The sequence below is a fragment of the Falco punctatus genome (genome assembly GCF_963210335.1).
Source record: "Falco punctatus genome assembly, chromosome: 9".
NCBI lineage: Eukaryota > Metazoa > Chordata > Aves > Falconiformes > Falconidae > Falco > Falco punctatus.
Genome location: NC_137589.1, coordinates 17,724,858 through 17,743,883, shown reverse-complemented (window position 1 = coordinate 17,743,883; position 19,026 = coordinate 17,724,858). Strand labels below are relative to the sequence as shown.

General features: G+C 36.0%; 2 long non-coding RNA genes across 2 annotated transcripts in view; one reads left to right on the top strand and one right to left on the bottom strand.

Moving 5' to 3' along the window:
• Positions 1-1,717, bottom strand: part of LOC308069814 — an 80,717-nt gene extending 79,000 nt beyond the window's left edge. Inside the window, exons 1-2 of the long non-coding RNA XR_013930524.1 lie at positions 1,595-1,717; positions 1,004-1,110 (exon numbers count right to left, since the gene is read on the bottom strand). This is a non-coding gene — a long non-coding RNA (uncharacterized lncRNA). The remainder of the gene's footprint in view (positions 1-1,003; positions 1,111-1,594) is intronic.
• Positions 7-19,026, top strand: part of LOC308069815 — a 32,093-nt gene continuing 13,073 nt past the window's right edge. The window contains exons 1-2 of the long non-coding RNA XR_013930525.1: positions 7-1,085; positions 1,166-19,026. The exon at positions 1,166-19,026 is cut by the window's right edge and continues 13,073 nt beyond it. This is a non-coding gene — a long non-coding RNA (uncharacterized lncRNA). The remainder of the gene's footprint in view (positions 1,086-1,165) is intronic.

Below are 19,026 nucleotides of genomic sequence, written 5' to 3'. Positions count from 1 at the left end.
AATGTCAACGCAGATTTCATGTCTGCTGAGGGTCATTTAGCAAACACAGAATATTCTGAAAAGGTGGGAGGCCACCAGCATACAAACTGAATTAAAAAATAAAATCAAAAGAAAATTATTCCTGATAATAAATAACATCTGAAAGCCTCAAAAGTGAAGAATGTTTGATTAATTAGAAGTGGAAGAGAAGTTAACTTCCTGGAAAATTACTGTGGGAGAGAAAAAGAAGAATGTATATGGAATGGAATAATGCCAAATATAGGGAATTTTATGTTAATATAACCAGAAAAATGAATATAACAGAATCTGTCTGTCGAGCAGTTACATAAAAGTTGTATATACTATACAACCAGCAGGGCATTTCCACAATTCAAGATTTCTTACTTTTAGAAAGTGTTGGGAGATACAAAGAAATAATGGACACAGCAAGCCAGCTTCATCTGTTTCCTTAGGTTCTACTGATAAGTTAGTAAGTAACATCATCATATGTGGCTGCTGTGATATATGTGCTGTTTGTATGTATATTTGGTCTGCTCTGGTGGTAGCCAGAGTAAGATAACTTATTCTTGCTAAACAAAAATTAGGTCAGCCATCTTAGGAGATTTTACGAGCCAGACTTTTCCAAGGATTCATAGTATAAAAATGGCATATTGTTTGTCATAACAAACCCTGAAAGGGGCATACATTGTTCAAGGCCTTTGGCAGATATTTGAGTAATTTTATAGTCAGTCTTCCTGCTTTGTATCATTAGATTATGGTCAAAATGAGCCATTTTAATTCATCCAACATTCCCTAGTTTTTTTTTACTTTTCTTCAACCCAGAAAATATAAGCATAAATCTAACAACTAAAATACTATTTGATGGGTCACCAGATCATGGAAAAAGTCTAACAATTTGTTTTGACAGACTGAAGTCCTGCTCTATAAGCATAATTACTCTTTCGGGACAGAGCAAGATATGTCAATGTACTGCAACTCTGTGGCATCTGACAGTAATACTCACCTAGCTGGCCCGCTTGGTTGATAACAAAAAGGACTTGATAGTATTGCTGGCTCTGCTAGTGACCTGTTCTGTGATGCTGAAGGCTCTTTGTGCCTTATTTTCCTTACCTGCAAAAAGACAAACAGCCCATACATTCCTACAGGACTCTCTAAAATCTACAAGTAAAAATCATGTTGTGATTTTATTAATAAACATTTATTATATTTACTAACAGAAAAAACAGAAGCTTTATGAGTACTGCGTAAACTCCAAAAGACAGTTTTACTGCCATAGACTGTAAATTTGAACAAGTATATATGAACAAATTAGTAAGATAACTTGAGCATTCACAGTATATGAATTAAATTCTCTTAATTAATTGGTTTCTAAAGCAATTATTTTAAGTAATACATAACTGAGCACTGGCAACAAGCTACCAACTATTACATATAAATATCACATAGAAAAGTTTCCTTAATAATTACTTTGCCTAGTTTTTAGGGCAGAATTGATGATGTAATACGTAGCAAGACACCTCTGCCAAATCACGTATCATTTGAGCAATTTTATAGGAATTGTCCTCCCATTGTTTCTGTGAGCTTTCAGACTTACTGAGAGCTGGTAATTGTATAATCCAGTCATTCTGCACATTACCAGGTGTTGGCTGATACAGTGAAGCAACTAATTCCAAAAAGTGGGCTCTGTACTGCTTTACTTCTGCATTTCCTGATACAGGGTTCATTCTTCCTGCCATTAATGTCTCAAGTGCCAAGCAATCGAAGACACCCCTAAAAAAGGGACACAAGCATGTCATTTAATTACTGATTTTTCAAAAAACTCTGAAAAAATAGTGTTAGTTGCTAAAATCTTCTGAATATATGAAACTTTGGATAAATACAGGGTTTGGTTGTTTTTTTTTTTTTTTTTTTAATATTAAATGAATTACAATAGACACACTATAAATCATAAAGGGTTTCAAGTGCAGGGCTTCATTGACCCTGAAGTAATGCACTTTCTCTTACACAGATTTCCCTGGAACAGTCTATCATGCTGTTATTACATTATGTTGAACAGTGCAACTTGTTGTGAACAAATTTTTTACTGGTTAATACAGTTGGACTGATTGAGAACAGATTAAGAAATATTTTTATTTTCATGCTTATTAAGTCAAACTGTACTGTACAGTACAGCAATAGATACTAGGAAATTATTCACAGTTTCGAAGCCTGAAATTTTGCCATGTCTTTAAAGGAAGTAGGGGAATGCTCTTATTGTCTTATCCTCCCATGAGCAGCTTTTTACAATAAGAAAACATAGAAGAAACTTTTGTTTTCTGCTAGCACCGATTTTTCCATTAGTATAAAAATATGATACCCAAAGGCCCCACTAGATGACAAATGACACTGCTTTTGGAGCCATGCATCTAAAAAAATGGTCAACTAAGTCACTTAAGTATAAGATTATAGATAAAGAGAAAAATCAGAACCTTACAGAGAACTTTTAAAGAGATTGGTACTTGTTATCATGAGAGCAGATTCTCATTCTTTGATGTCCCATTATAGTCCCTTGCCTCCTTCTAAGCTCTTAGGCTCTTATAATGAGAAGTGCACTTGCCATCTAACTTCCTTTCTATATTTTTCAACATTTATACTGTTCTTCAACATATTTGCCTGCGCTTAGTGAAAAGAAGTTAATCAGTTAAATCAGCTCTAAGAGATAAGTTCTTCACCTGATCAAGTCTGTTATTTAATGATGTAGAAGATGAGGGGACCCTTATTCAGGAAGTCAATAATTTATAGATTCTTCTTACACAGACAACTTCTCATGAGTTAGATAGAATTACCCTTACTAGATATTAAACAGCAAGGGTCCTACATTTCACACTTTAATTAAAGCAAGGTTTCTACTCCTTTTCCTTTTAAAAATGTAGTCAAGTTAATACACACTGGCATCCTCATAATCCAATTATAAAAATGAAAATTCTACAGGAAAGCTTGATTAAATTTTAATTACATTTAATAGATGTTTAACATAGTAAATCTAAAAAGAGAAAGAAAACAGTGTCCTGCTATATTTGCCACATTCACTGCCTAAAAGACATATGTTACTACTTTATAAAACACACTTATTTTTTCCTCTACATACTGAGCTTTTTTGATTGACTACTTACTTTTTTAAACAGCTATAATAGAATAGCAAGTATCTTTCGTTAAATTATTTTGTAAAGAATGTTTATAGCATTTTCCTCCTCTGAAGATCCTGAATTATATTCTCTTTGTAGAAATAAGAGAGACACAAAAACAAGTCAAACCTGCAAACCTTTCTTTACCTGCATCCTCACCTTTGGAAATGAATTATATGAATCAGACCACATTTGGGATTAATTCACTTCATTATATGTAGAATTTTATATGTAGAATTTTCATATTCTGAAAAATATGACATCTTTTAAGTTACCATCATTTGGCTTCTGCCCATGGTTCTTTGTTAATGTAAAGGCTTCCCTAAAGGTAGAGAGCACTTTTGAGCACCACATAGTGCAGGAAGCCCAGCAATCTGCCCTGGAATACAGAGGATCTGTTTCACCAGGACAACAGCGCATCAGCTAATCAAGAAAACAATCCAAAGTCTCTTTGCATGAAAGCATAGTTTTAAAGGTGGGAAAGGGAAAAAAACACTTTAGAAAACTACCACTGCTGGATACTTTTCAAAATATGACATAAAGCTTCAAAATATACCTCTGAAATCTAAACAAGACTGAAAACAAACAGTAAATAAATTTTACTGCGGATCAAATTTAGATACATCCCTTAGCATGTCATCTAGATTTCAGCGTTCTTTTCTAAAGTTCAATTAAATGATTCAAAAGAAATAAAAAATTACTTTGCCTTTTTATTATAACACTCTAGGAAAGGTATAATAGTAAACTTGGAATTAAAAATTTCCAGTGTAGCATTGTGGTATTGTGCATCACCATTTAGCTTCTAGTTATGGCTGTCATGTAAACAAGTCTTAATATGCCTGCAAATTGTGAAAAATGACAAATCAGTGACATCTAATTGCAAAACAGTTAACTTTACAATTTAGACCAATAAACGTGATATAGCTATACTATACAACATGTACCTGGGATGGATAGGTACACGCACACGTATGAATACAAACAGAGGCAAAGGGAGTGACCATTCACACTGTGTTATTCTGACACTATGCAATCAATAATGAATTAAAAGGATCCATACGTGTTTGTAAACTGCATCTCTTAGAGCTTCTGAACTCAATGAATAAAAAAAAGAAGAAATATTTTCTAGAGAACTATTAAACATATTCTTTAATGGATATTCTTTAATCAATGTCTTTGTTTAAAAGCAGTAATACAAAATCATTATTAACACAAGAACTACTGATCTACATTCCATTAGTCCATAAAACTTGATAAACTATCAATAGTTCAACTGTCATCAGCATTTTTTTACTGCTTTATGATAAAAATAGATTGAGTAGGCTGAGCTTTAATTCCAGTTTTGTAATAATGCCCCTAGTAAACATGATCTGACTTTCAAATCACTGCAGGAATGCAGCTGAAAAAATTAAAACATATTTTACTGTGAAAGAGCATAAACAAATCATTTTGAATTCACACTACTAGCATTAGTTTTATTTTTTATGCAGGTACTCTTTCTATACCTTTAAATATTTCACTGATTATTTGCCTGCTAGAAATCAGGACTGAGTACTAAGGTCAGAAATTACTGTCTATGTCTGAACTTTCCTAATTGACAGCTTAAGGACTGCATGCATGCTGATGACAAGCTCATCTTTGTATATTCTTTATGATGGGAGCTCTAAACATCTTTTTTTTCCATGGTTCTGAAAATTAACACTGTTAAATATTTCCCTGAGAAAGTGTCATATGTTTGCCAGTGTACAAACACACTACTGTTTCTATTTTCAGAGAGGGGAAAGGGCTAGAATAATTCAGGAGAAAATAAACCTAGATAAGTAATGGCAGATTGATTTACATAAGAAATTACTAAGTCTTGTCAGCTAATGTAAGCTTTAACTCAAATAAAAACCCAAAATAGTACAAATAGGAAACAGATTTTCAGAATGAGCAGAATAGTAATGAAATAGTATCTATGGGTTTTATTAAAAATGCATTGAAGAGGATCACTGTTTTAAAAGTGAAAAGAAAGCCTGATAGCTGATGAAGTAACAGCCATTACTTACTATGATCAGTATAACAGTAGTACTCAAGGATTCCACCCTGCTGATCAAACATACACAGTGGAGAGTCCCAGACCCCCAAATTCAAGCTACATACGAAAAAGAAAAGCAAAAGGGCAAAAGGAAGGAATTATTACCCTTATTTTAATGATGAAGAACTGAGGCATGGAACATTATTGCAGTCAAGAGTTAATGCTTACAGGTCACATAATGTGTCTCTAAAATTTTAACACCACTCTAAGCCATTAGAAATGAATACTTCAAGGCATTCCAGCAAATAACTCTTAATGATCAGGACAAATGTACTCATCGTTTGCATTTTCAGATGGCTTAAATTTCACGGTGTTCCTGTGTTCAGTGCTATCTATTTGCTGCAGCTAGACCTTTTATTAAAACATCCAAAAAATAACCAAAACAATAAACCAACCCAATACACACTCTTCTTTCTTGGATTTTATTTCAATATTGCAGAGAAAGCCTCCCTTCAAAAATACCGCTGGAACTGGTAAGTGGGTGGTGACTGAAGGGTAATTTAAGTAAAAACAGTAATGCGAGATAGCTATGTAAATGTAGCGCCCATAAAATGCCTCTTCTCTATTTATCATTTAATTAAGAACTAAATCTTACAAAAAATACTTTTTCTGTGCAGACAAAAGTTTTATTAGAAGATCAGAAGCATATGCTCTTTTTCTTTACTTCACTACTTTTCAGCACAGTATTATTAAATACTTTGTAAGTTCATATTTGAACCTGAGAAGTTCATTGGAGGCATTTAAGGCCAATTACTAATAACAATCTAAAATACTGAAATATTACTGACATTAAAACTTAAGAAGTAATTACAAAGTACACCACAAAGTTGCAGTGAAAGAAATAATGATATTACCAGTTTCTTCACTGCACTTTTTATTTTAATCATTACCATTCACATGCAAGATCATCTTCATATTCACACAGTCCCAACAATATTATTTTCACTCTGAAAGTTAAGTTCTGGCTTGCAGTGTATCCTTAGTTCTCTTGGTTCCAGCACTCTGCCTCCTCACTAGCTAGTTGATAATACTTAAGAGGTAATAAGCTCAACTCTAACAGAAAAGAAACTCTAGCGCTCCTCTTTTTATATTTTTTTCTAGCTTATCTCAATCCATTAAAAAAAAAACCAAAAAACCATAACTCGCATTAAGAGCAACAACAAAAAACCAAAACAATGTGAACAACAGGAAATCCACATTCTTGTCAGAACATGTGTGTGTATCTCCTCAGCTCCCTCTAGGATAAGATAGCAAGGAAATACTTATATTTCTCTTTTTTTCCTACTAGGTCTTTCCTCATGAGTAAGATGGCAGGGCTCTCAAAGGTATGATTTTGCTGCAGTATCCTTGTACAGTTAAAATGAAAGCAGCCTGAGTGACTTCTTAAAGAGCCTATAGCTGTGGAGAAGACAGTCCTGCAGACTCAGTAGGTGTGAAGTACAGAGTCTGTCCTCAAATACAAGGTGTTAGGGTGGACTTCACTTTGTAAAGGAAATTTTGAAGAGTGTGGAGAAACTTCAGAAAGTTTGGGGACCAGTCTTATAAGATGAAAATTCTCCCATTTCTTTATCAAAGGTCATAGTGATCATCTTTACAAAGAAGAGAATGATGTGTCCAGAAACACAAAGTTGACCCTAGAGAACTTCAGAGTTCAAGGTTTAAATATTTTGGGGAAGATGAGGAGGAGAGTATGTTTAGAAATCATGCTGTTTGAAATCTGGAGATTCAACTCATCTCAAGATCATGACAGAGAAAGCCACTAGGTGAACCTTTACTGAGTTGAGAGTCCTAATTCCTTCAGTTCCAGGAGCTAACAAAGATGACTGAGACTAAAGAAACTTTTTCTAACTTCTGCTGTTCAACAGAGCAGACTAGAAATATAAATCATCATTCTATTGTATTCCAAATTTATGACCAAAAGAAGTGAATAAAAGGCCTGCCTTCTTTATCACTAGGAAGGGAATAACGCAGGAGATAACTCAGGTCTCTATTAGTATTAGTTTAAAATCATGTAGCTCCATTGAAAACAATGGAATCATGGCACTACAAAACCAGTTATGCAGCAGGCAGTTGTTCAGGCTCAATAACGTCAAAGTCTGTTAGCACATGATTGAAGATAAATAACAAAACACTCAGCTGGGGAGGAATGATGCCAAATTACTTGAGCTGAAAGACAGTTTTCTGAGTTCAATTGGAGGCAAAGTCCTGTTCCACACAAGATACAACAATGAACATTTTAGTTTCTACCATAGAAGCACCTTCTTTCTAGTTTACATTACTCATTGCTTGTAAAAGTCACCGTATCCCAAGGTATTGTCCAACCTCAGGACCTGAAGTCTGCTAAAGAAAGTTTTACTTTTCCCTTAAAAAAAATGATACCAAAAGCAAAAAAACCCTTATTATTATTTGAGACTTATCAATGAAAGAGCTTAGAGTACCAAACTGTGAATAAAATATTCTACTACCTTCACAGATTCTACATCACATTTTAATCAGTGCATCTCACTTCAAGCGTGCCTTAAGCTCTGCTGACTTCCATGCCCACTGCTGCTGTACTTAGCTCTGGACTCATATACTTGCTAGGAATGCAGTGAAAATTTTAGAAAAGCAGTTGATTTGTAGGCTTATTGTAATTCAATATAAATAAACCAAAATATTTTTAATAGGAAATCTGAAAGACTATTTCCCTAGCAGATCCCAGCATTGTATCAGTGATACCTCATGAACGTCCTCCTTTACCAAAGTTCAACACATTAGGCCAATTCCTGTTTCTTCTGGCAATCTTACAAGTATCCACTTCGTTTTGCATCTGCCTTTCTTTAAAAGGCTATGAAAAGGCAGTTTCTGTCAAAAGTTTTATGAAAGTATTGAGTAAAACTCCTTTGTTACTACATACAATACCAGTTGGCTTCAGGATGTTATTTCTTATAGCATGATTATGGAAAGAAATTTTTAAAAATCTGTTAACTTTTCATAGTGAGGGTCACACAGTTTGCTTCTCAGTCTCTCAGAAAGTACTAAAAATAAACCCATGTTTTCTAAGACAGCAGTGTCGTATCAATACTACAAAATGAAGTTCACCATGATATTATTCCAGAGGCGGGGGGGAAGGGAGATTTCAACAAGCTTCTGGGCTGAGTGTTTTTCTACCACACAACTGCAGCCTGTAACTTCCACCTTCTCTTATTACAATTTTCCCAATCTAGCTGCAATCTAGCTGTATATACATTAACCTCTTCTGGCAATTCTTTCACCAACACCCACAGTACTGTCTGCAGGTGCAAAAACTTGTAATGCCCTGGAATTCTAGACAATAAATTTGAATGAGCTGCTAGTAACATCTTGGGGAGGGGGGAGCAGAAATGCTGTGTATTCAACCAGGTTTTCTCCCTCCTTCTCCCTCCCACTCTCCTGGCAACCCTTCATTTTCAGGGTGCTGCAATGGAACAAAAATTAGTTACAAGTAATTTGCCTTCCCTTTTCTTCATGGAATTATCTAACTGCAGTGGCTACTGTTAATAACTAATTAAAACTTACATTGTATACTCTAAGGACACAGTCACATTAAAATAGAATAGAAAAGAAAATAATGCCTGGTTGCAAATCCTTTGTTTACTGTGCAGCTAATCATCGCACAGAGCTGGGATAAGAAGGGTCTGCATCTTCTCCTGCTATGAGAAAAGTCCAAAAGCAAAGGTTGCTGAGCCCTATGAATTCTTGCTGATATAGAAGAAGTCTCATTTCGACAGTATTTTGGCTGGAGGTCAATGGAATCAGCTTTGAAGAATACTACCTCATCATGTGCAAACTCTGTAAAATTGCAGACAGATGCGAGACAACTTGTAAATTACCTTGACCCTAAGAAAAGAAGAGGTCTGATTGTGAGATTGATGTAAATCTTCCTAGGTGTTAAAAGGCTTGGTATTTTTTGTTGCTGTCCAAGCCAGATATCCATTTCTGGATGACCCTGATCTTGAGAAGGTATCCTTAAGAATAGGTCTAAGATCTATCATTACAATCCTATCAGTCAAATTTCCTGAGACTTTCTCTTCATGTGCATGCTGTGGGCCTGGATGCTTAAACGACTAGCAGATACTTCATATAAAAATTATCTCTTCTCATGTGGAAGGCAGAATTCCACATGTGTCTTTTAAAAATATTTCATAGGAATGTAAGAAAGTCATTGGACAGGATCAAGTGTCTAATTAGTCTAATTTGCTTTCTCATAAGACCAGATGCTATGGCTGCAAAAATAAATCTTTGTTCTGGCTCTGGCATTTGGTATCTCTACAAACATAATCAATTACCTTGCACATGAGTTGTAATTATCTTTCATTACATGATCACAACTTATCTTCCTAAAGAACTCCTGCCTCAGGTATTGCTCAGAGTGAATACTGGTCAATGAAGCACCCAGCAGGTATTATTTTGTTTAATCCTTATTGTTCTTTATAAGGTGTGTTAACATGTCAGAATATTTATTGCATCCTATTCAACCCTTAAAGACAGAACAATAAAAGGTGGGTGAACTCTTCCATGTCTCTTGTCCTGAGACCCTGGTTATGTCAGGAAAATGAAGTCAAAATAATAAATTATCCATGTGGAACGGTTTTTCTGGAAATCTTCAAGACTTCCTTTAATTCTTTTGGCTAAATTTTACTTTGTTCTTTCCCAGCTGATGGAGAAAAACATTGATATCTGGTAGTGAAGCTTCTGGTCTGTTTACAAAGGTCTTAACACCTATTGTTTTCTATTCACACACAGTGTGTTTCAATATGTGCAGTTCTGTCTTGCTTTGAACCTGATCATATCTTTATCAATTCAAGCTAATAAATGACGCAACTCTGGTCAGACAGTTGCAATAGTAACTCAGTGTTGTGATAACAAATTTAAAACACTTTGTATGAGCAAACATACATGCATTCTGGACGGAGAGCAGATGCGGATTAATAGGAAACACCAGCCAACAAAGATATATCATATACACCAATTCTGTTCCAAAAAATCCATCATCTCTTTCACTGCACAGATAAAAATATAACGTCAAAACATCCTCCTTCTCCCGACCACTTCACCGATAGTCAAATTCAAGATACACAACTCAAACACCACTGAGATTAGCCCTAAACAAAAAAACCTGCTGTTGGTGAGCAGTCACAGAAATGGAGACTGAAAGGAGAACTTGAAATTCAGTAACTTCCCAACAAAAATTCTGTTTCACCACATTTGCAGGTCCTGAAATAAACGCAATATTCCCATAAAACATAACTGACACCTTGCCCAGGTCTAGTTTTGGGTCCCTGCAATGATGCACTTGGATATAGGAAAGGATTGTTCAAATGAGAATTTAGTAGGGAGTGTGTCACAGTGTTGCTTTCTTCCCTGGCAATCTCCATTATTCTGTCAAGTGTCGTGTCTTGTAGGCATACACAACTACTGCATCATCTCTGCACTTAATGTGAAAGCAGCTCCTTGTAAGACCATAATGATGTTTTACAAGCAAACACGAGAATGCATTAAGCAGCAAAGAACCCTATTCATTTAACTCCCGTCCCCCTTCTCCATTACATAAGACTAAGCTTCATTCAGCAGTCCTCACTGATGTGATCTCTGCAAGCTCAAGGTAAGAAAATCACTGTTCTTCCAAAATTTCAGAATTTTGTGGCAACCGGAGCTGTTATGCTGTGCTTTGTTATTTTTTTGTGTTTTTCTTAGCAGGAAGGAGATTGCCATTTTTCTATTATTCTTTACCTATATGCATACATGATTTGTGAGATTTATGGTAACACTTTTTATAAAAAAATATAAATTGCATACTATTGGTAATTACAGAAGGCTTTACCTTACAGAAGTTACAGTATTTTGCTAGTCACCCATGGTATGTTAAACACATAAACGGCTCACAAAAGGGTATTTCTGTGCATTTAACTTGAAAAGTCATTCTTCTTCTATGTGAAGTGTCCTTCATTTCCTAGCATTATGTCCCGCATCTCCCTTCATTTTGCTTTCCTCCTGTCTTAAAAAAAGAGTAAATAAGACATTTGCTTTTCGCAGAAAGATGGATTCCTGCTTAAATTTGGTATTTGTTTCACGACTCTGAGATAACTGAGCTCTTTATTTTGCAAGTCATATGCCACCTTTGAGAAATTTAGTTGAAATTTAAAACAAGCAAAGAAGCAGGGAATCAATTTCAGATGGATTCCAGCAGGGCAAGTGAGACTAGCTTATCGTTTTGGAGTACAAATCATAAATCATGTTCATAGTTAAGACTCCTCCATGAAACCTCCATGAAGGGGCACAAAGAAGAAAACGTACCCATATACAAATATTGATGCCCTTAATTCCACCTTCCCTTACAGCTTCTGGTTGAAGTTATGCTGCACATACACAGGTTGTAGATTATGAGGACTGTTCATTTCTGGTAACTAATGTAGATGCCTAGTTGATAGCAAGTAGACACAGTGTGCTAGGGTCCCCCTACAGTCAACAACCACAGGCACCTGCAGGGAGAGATTCATCTCTTCTGCTTGAACTATATGTATACATTTGAAGATGTACTGAACTGTCCAACAGAAATGTCTGTTTCCCTTGCAAATTTAAGGAAATAATAATCAACGACCTGAAACTTGGAGCATAACATTCACAGGGTTAACGTTAAGCTATTATGCCACAGGGAAGACCACTGTGAGGCAACAAAAGGAAAAGGGCTTTGGTTTTGTGGTGTTTCCTCCAACAGTAATAAACCTAGAAACAGAGAAAACACATGGCACATAAGGAGAAAGAGGAGACAGCCGAGAAGAAAGCTTTCCAGATCAGTTTGGTCCATGCTATTTTCAAAAGTACCATAACACACAATTCAATTTCAAATATAAAGGTGTGGCATATAAGAAAAATAAATAGCTGGAAAAATAACAGGGCAATGCCTGTAAAAAGGCAATAAAGGCGGCAGTGTCAAAGTCAGGAAATGTATCATGCAGAGCAGGAAGGAAAAATTGCCTTTAGGGCAGTTTGGACCAGAGAGAATAAAAACTAACCCAGAAGAGATCAAAGAGAAAAAAAATTAAGTCTTGGTGAGAGAAGACACAAAGATCTAGAAGAGAAAAGGTACAGCAGTCAGATAGCTATTTGGTGAGACCTTACATTTTATATGGATCAAAGGACAGATATCAGAAGAGTGCGCTTCTGAGCAAGAAGGCATATTACAGAGCAGATCAGCATAAATGGTAGAGAATGGAGAACACAGTAGCACAGGACAGAAAATGAAAAGGAATAGCTCAAAATGAAGGCTCAAACAAGCAGGGAGAATTCTTCTGGATGCAGCAGGAAGATAGTGTGATGGGCTGGAAAGCTCTTGCTAATGCCAGTCTTGCTAGATGGTGTCTATTTAATATTAAGAAAATACGATACAATTGTGAGCTCTTCAGGCAAACATTTTTAATATGTTTATTCTCATTAAGAAGTTCCTGCACTCAATAAACTGTTTCACTATACTTACCTAAGTGCAAACTAGGATAACAATGCCTTAAACATAAACACACAGGTTCTCCAGATTCAAAGATGTCTTTGTGTTTCTGAAAGCATACCTGATTTTTCTCAGCTGTAATGTTATAGACCAAATCACTTTCAAAACAAAGCATAAACAAGGCCCTTTTTAATATTTTAGTGCCATTACTGTGACATCTATTCAGTGTTTCACTGAAGTGCAGATTTGACTTTTCCTGAAATCACTGGCAAGTCCACCACTGCACGCAATGTATTTCATGCCCAAGTGCATTTATCTTTTTGTCCTGTGTAATCTCTGTGTGATTACAGACTTTTCCCTGCTGAGTCATCAAAATATCCTTGTTATAAATGAAGATAATTCCTCTACTGTAAATTGATTTTATTTTTCCTTTTTTTTTTTTTAATCACATCTTTCTTGACCTTTTGTTATTTCTTGGTGATTCCATGTTAAAACTACCTGAATTACAGTTTAATGGAATAGGCACCTCTACCCATAACTCATATAGCCAAAGCCATAACGAAAGGGTCCCTTTGTCCATCACAACATCTTTACAGCAAAGTTTCCACATGGCAAGCATCACTGTACAACACAATTAATTGCTCGCATAACACACTTCATCTACATGATTAGCAAAGACCAGTGAGGTAAGTTCCTTATAGCTTTGTCATAGAAAAAAAGAAATTAAATTGTTACACGAGTAAAAATCTTGTCCCAACCCTTTGGCAAACATATCAATATCTCTCACCCATTTTTCTTTGCTCAACTCAAGCATCAAGAACTAGATGCACCACAGCAGGAAATTTACTTGCACAATTCCTGGAAAATATATTTGATCTGAACTGTGATCTCACAGGAATGCTGCTGTCTTTGTCAGCTGTTTGAGAACTATCTGCTCTCTTGAACCTCTTGTCTCTGAGTCCAGCATTGTGAAACATCTTTCTTAATTTCCATGACCAACAGCTATTAACAGTAAGGGCAACTACTTTTGATTTATCTGTTCTTTTATTTTTTTCTCAGCATTTATGTCTAACATCGGTTGTTATCCCAGGAGCTTATGTAGGTCTGAGGGATTTTAAGAGAAACAACCCCCCACCTATTTTTCATTACTTCAGAAGAAATAAGAACTTCCAAACTAAACAAATCTTACCTTGCTACAGCCTAGGCAACATTAAAGTAAAATAGTATATGGCATTGCATACAGCTGTCATTTTAAAAATAATTAAGAAAGGCAGTGACAGTAAAATAATTCTGTTTCTTCTGAACAGTAACAACATCAGTCTATCATAAATGTCACATGTCACTTGTATTAAGAGTTGTAAGAAGACTGTTCAATGAAATACATGGTATTCAGTTTGAAAGCATGAGGAGGTATGCTATCATTCAGACAACTTTACAGGAAGAACAGCCACTACTTCAAGTCGAGCAATTGTTTATGTCTGTGAAGCTTTTTATGTGTCTACTTAATAACACTGAAGCTAAAATTGCATATGTCTTTGCAGTACTACACCAAAAAGAAAAAATACCAAAGTGCAATCCAGAATATGGAATACCAGAGCAAACGTACAACATGAAACTAACAGCCATAGCTTGCAGCAAGTTAAAAACAGAAGCATCTGTCAAAAGCTATATAAAGTAAGATTCAGGTAGCAACAGAGGAAATAAATCAACAGAATGCTAAAAAGGAAATTAAGCAAATAAGGCACCGAAAGATGTCTGCAAGAGACCATTTAGAAAGCATGAGTCAGATGAAGAAAGTTGTTGGAAGTAGAAATCACTGTAAAAGAAGCACCCAACTTCCTTCTCCTTTGAATTCCAATTTATATAGCTGTCCATAACCAGCCTTATTTTAAAATAGAGGTAATTGAAGAAGTTCATTATTAACCTAAGTGGAGCACAAAAAACCTTTGTCTTAAAAAAAGAAAATCTCATGTCTATTACTTGTATCATATTTAGTCCTTAGCAGCAGAGATGATGCACAAAAAGTCAGATGAAGATAGCAGCACAGGGAAAAATTAGAAAAACAGCTGTCTTAAGAAATACTTACTCTTGGATGCTCTTGAAGAGGAGGCGACTGAAAACTCAAAGAGATGCAATGATACACATTACACAGAACAAACAACACTAGCAATTTTCTTTGTTAGATTGTGGAAGAATTGTGCAAATCAAATGTTCTGCAAGCAGGACAAAGACAGAAAAAAAGGCTATAAAGGAACAATTTCTCTAAGGCCAAGCATACCAAAGTATCACAACTGAGGCTATATTTTGGTTAAAAACTCCAAGTGCTGATTACAAATGCTATCTCTTTGAAAAATCAGTTCTGAAGAAAGGAAGAGTGAGTGCTACTAAGGTTATTTAATGGAACTGGTTAGGGTCAGTTGGACACAGTGACCCAGCACAACAGTTTCCATAACTGTTCTAGTGACATTGCTTCAGTCAGAGAATGTTATCGAAGAAAACTATCATTCATTCTCAGTCCGAAGAAAAATAAAATAGAAGTCCTCTTTCTGTTATACCCCCATATCTGCACTTTTGTAGCAGTGCCATACTGCATACTTATGTTCACTTCAGCACTCCCAAGATCCTGCTTCTCTAACATTGTTTCTTAGTTAGCATTCCCACATGTTGTGTTTTTCATTGTTGGTTTTTACAGAGTGAGAACCTCTTTGTATTCATCTTGATTACATTTTACTTTGCTAATATCTGCCTCTCTGTTAAATGCTCTACTTCCTACAGCCTTTTATGTCCAACTTTGCAAATGTTAGTAAGGCCTCCTAGATTAATTTTTGTCAGCAAATATGATTGGTGTTATCTTCATTCTTTCCATAATTTTATTTTCTCATTACATTCTTCTTGCCAATTTTTTTAACTAATGCAACAGTGCTTCAGTACCTAATGAAATCTTACTGAAAACCTAATGAAAAATCTTACTGGACTTCTCTTCTGAGATGGTAAATGGCTTGGGACAGACAGCTGTGCTTGTGGGCCTGGAAAGCAGTTTGCTTATAACGAGGCCTCTGTGAACAAAAATAATACTAGTGCCTGTGATTTGAACAGCCACTATCAAGCACAAGGAGTGGTGCTGTGGATAGATGCTGGATGAATTAGCATGTAAGCCCACATAGATAACAAGGAGCTGCTTTCTAGGGCCCAAGGCACTGGTTGCACATTTTACAAGCTCTCACTACATCAGAGGAATGGCTTCAGGCAAGTCAAGCATAGCAAAATTTAACATCTTTTCTGGAGTCCTACAGGTGTGTCTGAACATTGATATATCGAGTTCCAGTCTAGTTCATACTTCCTCTTCCATGAATTGTGACAAATATTTTTTTTTTAATTTTATACAAGTACTTCCACAAAGCTGCCAATAAAATAGAAACTAAAAAAGTTAGCAACATGGTACAGTTGCTAGGATCTTGAGATTCCTATTAACACAAGTGGTACTTGTGTGTGAATCATCACATCTGAAATTACTGTAATTTAACTTACAAACCTACATACAAATGTTCCAATGCACTTAATGTTTCCAGTTCTAGCCACTGCTTTTTGGCTATTTTGCTGTTAAAGTCTCCTGCTATAGTTAAGAACAGCAGAAAGCAGTGGCTTGGTCAGAGCTGGAAAAGAAAATCTTTAGCCACTCATTGTTATTTGAATGCTCACATTTTTCCTTTTTTCTTTTCACACAAGAATGCAAAATGAAAAGTATTAATTAGGACCAGCTGGATCATTTGATTAGCTATTAAGAAATATAATCAGAAATGTATCCTTGAAAGCATACACTTTCATGCTGGGCTACGGCATTTACCAAATTAGAAAGTATTTAAAGTACAGTGAAATTTCAAAGCAGATAAGAACTATAGCTTTTACAGAACACGTGACGACTTAACTTCCATTTAATTTGTGCCATGATTTTCCCATAGATTGGTTACACATTTTAACACAAAGACAGAATTGATCTATATCGCTTTGACTATAGCTTTTATCCATTCACTGATAAACTGTATTTCACACAGGTTTACAGTAAATACAAAATAGCATCAAATGAAACAAGTCTTCAGATTTTCTCAAACTGTTATAACAACTTGAAGTGTTAATGCTCTACAAAGAAATGCTTACTCCAACAGTTAATGGAGGACTGAAATTAATATTTAGTTTATTTTTAAAAAAATAAATCAGTGAAAGCCTGCAATATCAGTTACCTCTTCCTGACACAAATTTTCAGTGGGAATTGTACCATGCACAGTAAGATTGATTCCAGACCTACATAGGTGTGCAAGACTGAAACAGTAAAGAAGCAGAAAAGAACTTGTGCACCCACACCACAGATAAGCAGTACCAGTAGGAAATCTGAAATAAACTTAATGCCAACAGTCTTCTTTACTGGAATTCTCCTAACACTCTGTTCAGACAGATTTTTATGTAATTTCTCTCTATCCTTTGCTTCCATAGAATTAAGTTGGATTATCCATATCGCATCCATCTCCTTCCTCCAGAGCCAAGATCCTCTCCTGCTTTCCTCTGCAATATTTCATCTTTCCTGAGACCTTCTCGTCTCTTTCACTATAATTCTTTCTCTGCATTCTTTCTGAGGATGCCTGTAAAATTCTGTTCTTGCTCATCTTTGAGTCCTGAAAATTAATCCCAGGAAACCCCAAGATACTAAGAAATGAACAGTGAGCTAAGAGGTTCCCATGCAAACTAGTCTGTCCCAAACAGAAGGCTACATGAAAGGCTATCATGGATTCTCTGTGTGATACTGTTATTCTAGGCAACCACTTCAGAATTATTACAGTATGAATTACAAAATACTACAAGATTTTAATGGGGGGGTGGGGGGTGGGGGAAGAGAGAGAGAGAGAAGAGGCTTTAGGATTCTGACTGCTCTAACATCAGTTTATCTTATGGAAGTGGGTATCATCTTTCCAGTCATCCATTACCGATCTCTGTCAGCATCAACTGGTTTGCTCTATTAAGGCAGCTTCTATGTTCAATAAATGACAATGCAACAGGGATGCTGACAGACAAGCTCTGTTCTATTTTTTACCTTCATAACACAGGCTGGAGTGAGAGAAGTGTTGTGGGAGATTTCAGTGAGGAACTTCCTAGGGAACTAGGAAAGGGAGAATGATAATTTTCAGTCTTGGCCAGAAAAGAAAACAACTTTGCTTTCCTGGGACTTCTGCTTTGCTAGGATGTGTGACTACACTGAGATAAATTGCTTGAAGCATATGATTGGGTGTACTGGGTCTGGCTGAGCCCTACAGCAGCCCTCATAGTGCTGCACTTGTATTGGTAGCTAGAAAGGTGGTGATAACACACCAGTATGTTGACTGCTGCTGAGCAGTGCCCACACAACATCAAGGCTGTCTCTCCATCCTTCCCTTCCAGCCTCTCACCAGTAGGTTGGGGGTGGGCAAGATCTTGGGAGGGGACATAATAGGACAGCTGACCCAAAATGCCCAAAGGGATATTCCATACCATATGATGTCTGGTAAGATACAAAAGCTAAGAGAAAGGAGAAGGAAGGGGGAGGGGCGTTCGTTTTTTTTAAATGTTTGTCTTCTGGAGTAACCGCTCTGCGTACTGAAGCCCTGCTTCCTGGGAAGTGGCCAAACGTTGCCTATTGATAGAAAGCATATAACAACATATTTTCATTTCCTTCACTTCCACATGCATGAATTCTGCTATTACTTTATTTAACTGCCTTTATCTTGACCCACAAGTTTTTGGTTTTCCATCTTGTTTTCTTCCACCCTGTTCTGCTGAGAAGGGGAGTGACAGAACAGCTTGGTGGGCACCTGGCATCCAGACAAGGTCAATGCATGAAGATGGGGCAAAGAGAGAAGTATCTGTGGTAGAAGAAAAGAACACACACAACTAGGGAAGAAAGAAAGAACTCTCCAGTGCACATCATGCACTCCAACACTCATCATCAGTCATGGTTTCCTAAGTCAGATAATCCAACAGAATTACAGTACTGTGTGTAATTTGTGTGTAGTATTTTAGTAATTATGAACAATTAATATTTAAACTAAAACAACAGTTGCCTAATAAACTTTAATTGAAATGTAACAATACAGAAAAGCAAAAGGCAAGCAGGCTCATGGCATTTTGTTGCATGCTCTGATAAGGTCAAACATTACCTGTAATTTGAGCAGTTAACAGTCAAACTCAGCATAAATATTTTTTACTTTTTTTTTTTTAGCATACTTTGAATAGACAAATGTCTCCATGACATAATGTTAATTATTAGAAAACAGTGGCAATGTGTGTTTTAATTTAGA